The sequence below is a fragment of the Panthera uncia genome, unplaced genomic scaffold, assembly GCF_023721935.1.
Source record: "Panthera uncia isolate 11264 unplaced genomic scaffold, Puncia_PCG_1.0 HiC_scaffold_294, whole genome shotgun sequence".
Taxonomy (NCBI): Eukaryota; Metazoa; Chordata; class Mammalia; order Carnivora; family Felidae; genus Panthera; species Panthera uncia.
In genome coordinates, this window is record NW_026059423.1 from 42,795 (window position 1) to 47,877 (window position 5,083).

At 45.8% G+C, this 5,083-nt stretch overlaps 1 pseudogene; it reads right to left on the reverse strand.

Annotated features, from left to right (window-relative positions):
* Positions 1 to 4,762: 4,762 nt before the first annotated feature.
* On the reverse strand, positions 4,763 to 4,861 carry LOC125917916 (uncharacterized; annotated as a pseudogene).
* Between the last annotated feature and the right edge of the window lie 222 nt (positions 4,862 to 5,083).

The window sequence follows — 5,083 nt, forward strand, 5'->3', positions numbered from 1 at the left end:
CAATTCTCACTGGGATGCAGACTTCGTACTTGGTAACAATTACCAAGCTCAGTCCCCCAACTTGCGGGCTGGAGACGGACGGCATTAGTCTGAATCTGCACCAGAGCACAGCCTGGGGTGGCGATGGGTGGAGTTGATTTATTTGCAAGGGGGGGGGGGGGTCAGGGGAGAGGCGTGGGAGGCAGACCGGTGGTGCTATCAACCTTGCAAGCAGGGACCCTGGGCACTAGTGTCTGCAGAGGCCTGGCCTCCCAGAATTGTCTGACGTCAGGCTGAAAGCAGGAGTTCCCTCCAGGGTGTCATCTGCCCACCTGTGCGGAGGTCAGGTGGCTACACAGTTCTCCTGTGTCAGGAGAGAAACTGCCCACGACAAAGTCTGGGACACGTATCTCACTTTCTAAAAAACAAAAAGAACACACCTAGGCTTTCTTGTTTGCATGGAGACTTGTGGCCAGAAATGACAGTCACTCACACAGCAGGTTTCAGAAGCAATGCTTCTACTCTGTTCTGCTTATAATCGTCGGAGAAGGGAGACACTCACTTAATGAGACGGCATCAAATGCGCCACTGAGGCAAGGACACACACGTGGGCGCATCCCTCCAGGGCATCTGGAGACGACTCACATGCCCTGCGTCAAGGATCCAGGCGGACAGGGTGGACCCCCTCTGGGAAGGTCCCCTGCAGGGCTCTGGGAGCTCACTGCACGTGTACCTGCAACATCGTCCCTCCCTCCTGCTACTTCTGCAACCGCACTGCTCCTATTATAGATGGGCCCCACCTGTCTCCATATATTTACTCCTTCTTCAAGAATATCCTGGAAACCACGGTCAGTCTTGAGAGATACTGTGCGGGTCCAGGATCTTAGCCGTAGACAACGCAATCCACTCTCGTTCATTTCAGCAGAAAGGGGTTTGCCGAGGCATCGGCGCTGTTGACGGGGTTGCGGAAACAGACCCCCACTGACCTCCCGAGATCTGTGTGTGGAACCCCTCGGTGTTCCTGCCTCGCACCTGCTGCTTCTGCCCCGACTGGGATGCCAGGAGATCAGGCACATTGGTTTAGACCCTCGTTGACACTCCCCACCTCCCACATACATCACCTTCCCCCTGCTGGAAAGAAAGCGTCACACAGGCACATCCAATTGGCAGAGACTGAACCACAAGCCTGATCCCTCAGGGACACTCTGTTCTCTCCCAGGGGAGGCTGAGCAAAGTAGATTTTTGGAATTTATTTAGAGAACACGAGATTTCCACAGCAAGGGGCTGTAAAGGATGGAGAGAGAGTGTCTTCTGGGCAGCTGCATTTGGTGGTTTGCCACGACCTGTATCAGCATCGCATGCCCTGGGATCTTTGTGATGTTTAAGTACAAAAAGGCATATTCTGCTAGGTCTATTGGTTCTCTTTAATTGAAATTTTACTCATTTTATATTTAGTATTATTTTTTAAATCATGGTTTTAAATTTACATCCAAATTAGTTAACATTTAATCTTATAAGGATTTCAGGAGTAACATTTAGTGATTCATCACTTATATACAACACCCAGTGCTCATCCCAACAAGTGCCCTCCTTAATGCCCACCGTCCATTTAGCCCATCCCCCATCCCCCCCCCCCCACCCCCACCCCCACCCCCTCCAGCAACCCTCAGTGTGTTCTCTGTATTTAAGAGTCTCTTAGGGTTTATCTCCCTCTCGGTTTTTATACTATTTTTCCTTCCCTTCCCCTATGTTCATCTATTTTGTTTCTTAAATTCCAAATATGAGAGAAATCATACTTGTCTTTCTCTGACAAATATCACTTAGTATAATACCCTCCAATTCCATCCAGTTACAAATGGCAAGATTCCATTCTTTGTTATCGCCAAGGAATACTCCATTGTATCTATATACCACATCTTCTTTATCCATTCATCCATCGATGGACATTTGGGTTCTTTCCATACTCTGGCTATTGTCGATAGTGCTGCTATGAATGTTGGGGTGCGTGTGCCCCTTCGAAACAGCACCCCTGTATCCCTTGGATAAATACCTAGTAGTGCAACTTCTGGGTCGCAGGATAGTTCTATTTTTAAGTTTTTGAGGGACGTCCATACTGTTTTCCAGAGGGGCTGCACCAGTTTGCATTCCCACCAACAATGCAAAAGAGATCCTCTCTCTGCGCATCCTCACCAACATCTGTTGTTGTCTGAGTTGTTAATGTGAGCCATTCTGACAGGTGTGAGATGGTATCTCATTGTGGTTTTGATTTGTGTTTCCCTGATGATGAGTGATGTTGAGCATTTTTTCGTGTGTCTGTTGGCCATCTGGATGTCTTCTTTGGAGAAGTGTCTATTCACGCCTTTTGCCCATTTCTTCATTGGATTATTTGTTTTTTTGGGAGCTGAGTTTGATAAGTTCTTAATACATTGTGGATACTAACCCTTTATCCGATATGTCATTTGCAAACATCTTCCATTCCGTCGGTTGCCTTTTAGTTTTGTTGATTGTTTCCTTCGCTGTGCAGAAGCTTTTTATTTTGATGTGGTTCCAGTAGTTCATTTTTGCTTTGGTTTCCCTTGCCTCCGGAGACGTGTCTAGTAAGAAGCTGCTGCGGCCGAGGTCAAAAAGGTTGGTGTCTGTTTTCTCCTCTAGGATTTTGATGGCTTCACGTCTTATGTTTAGGTCTTTTATCTAATTTGAGTTTATTTTTGTGTAAGATGTAAGAAACTGGTTCAGGTTCGTTCTTCTGCATGTCACTGTCCAGTTTTCCCAACACCATTTGCTGAAGAGACTATCTTTTCTCCATTGGATATTCTGTCCCGCTTTGTCAAAGATTAGTTGGCCATACGTCTGTGGGTCTGTTTCTGGGTTTTCTATTCTGCTCCATTGATCTGAGTGTTTGTTTTTGTGCCAGTACCATACTGTCTTGGTGATTACAGCTTTGTAATATAGCTTGAAGTCTGGGATTGTGATGCCTCCTGCTTCGGTTTTCTTTTTCAGCTCTCTAAAAGCCCCTAAAATGTTATTATATTGGCATCATTTACCCTTGGCTCTAGACCCCACCTCCAACAACACAGAGAAGTATGACCTTATGATTCTTTGTCCACAAGAGACTAAATTCTAGGACGTCAAATGTCAGAGGGGCGTAAGATACAAGAATTCAGTTTACATTAGCCAACTTAACAATAAAATATTAAAAAAATAAATCAATCTCTGTAATTTTGCAAATATTTGTATAAACTTAGAGAAAATTTTAATATTAAAAAAATAAAACAATATACTCTGCAGTTAAAGACAGATGTTCATATCTGGTATAAAAGTGATTTTCTTCCTCCTGCTAAATTATATCATACTTAAAGGTGATATTTGAAATATGGGGGGAAAACCCTAAAACACACAGTATGGCATGAGTCGTGACTGATCGGAAGACATACCTGGTCAGTCAGTCTGGATGCTGACGGTTATGTCACATGATCGGATTTCAGTGTAAGACAGAAAAAGGAAGGCTCAGGAGGCATGCCACTTGTCCCCCTGTATTTTCCAGGTCCCTTGCAGTTAGACAGAGCCACACGACACTCACAGCTCCCAAAATGGGAGGGAAGTGTTGTCTTACTTCTTGGGTTGGGGCAATAAAGCTTTCATGCACAATTACGACCTTTCTTATCCGCTGCCCTGGTGACTGAAGAGGCCGCCATGTTCCAGATGGAGCTGCCATGTTCCAGATGGGGCCGCCATGAGATGGGAGAGCCTGTTAGCCTGGTTACCCCAGTCACCGTGCGGAGAAGAGCTTTCTACTGACCCACGCAGGACAGGAAGCAAGAGTAATGAATATGCTTTCCTCGTCTTCAGGCAACAAAGACTTTTGGGGCCACTGGCTACCGGATAACACCTAATCTATCCTAACTAACATACGACACTTCCCAACTCCAGTTTCCAAAATAAAAATATTCATGAACACTCTGAACTCTGCCCCAAGCCGAAACAGATCGCTCAGGTATGAAAAGCTAACCTTGCCTCCACATGCTGGGCGGCTGGCCCACTGTCTCCTGATTTCTGTTGTCGTGAGCTCGGACAGACCCGGCCCAACTCAGTGCGGAGACCAGACCCCTCTGCAGCTGTGTTCTTCCCCAGTGTGATTTCTTAACTGTGGTTATTTTCCTAAGTCTTTTTTGATGCATTTCCCCACAAAGATCAATAACCCAATGAACAGAAGGATGACTCATCACCCTGTCCTTGTTTTTTGATGGTTTGGTCAAGCTCTGTTATTCCAGCCCCCGCGACCTATGCCCGCATAAATAACATACACTTACTAGACGATGGGCTGCAGTCTGCCATTCATACTACATGAAACAAAAGAGCTAGTACGTGAGCATCGAAATACTACATTTCACTAGCAATAATGCTGCATCGCGATAAGTAACTTGCATGCTTCTTTTAGTTTATATTTTTTAATTTTTAAATATAATTTATTGTCCAGTTGGGTTCCATACAACACCCAGTGCTCATCCCAACAAGTGCCCTCCTCCCATGCCTTTTTAAAAAAAAATACGGAATGCCTGGGGCACCTGGGTGGCTCAGTCGGTTGAGCGTCCAACTTTGCCTCAGGTCATGATCTCGCAGTTGGTGAGTTCGAGCCCCGCGTCGGGCTCTGGGCTGATGGCTCGGAGCCTGGAGCCTGTTTCAGATTCTGTGTCTCCCTCTTTCTCTCTGCGTCTTCCCCACTCACGCTCTGTCTCTCTCTGTCTCTCAAAACTGAATAAATGTTAAAAAATTTTTTGAAAAATAAAATACGGAATGCTTCAGAAATTTGTGCGTCATCCTTGCAAAGGGCCATGCTGATTTTCTCTGTGTCGCTCCAAGTTTAGCAGACCTGTTGCCAAAGGGGGCACCTGTGTGCTTCTTTTAACAAGTGGGGCACATCCGTCAATTTGGCCTGTGCTGCAAACACATTTATGAACCCCTCTGTTTTTAAAAGTTGCTGACAGCTTAGAGCCTGAACCTTTTGGATTCTGTGTCTCCTTCTCTCTCTGCCCTCAGTTTAATGTGACATCAGCGCCTCAGTTTAATGGTTGTGGCACAGTATGGAGAATTACCGCATTCCAGC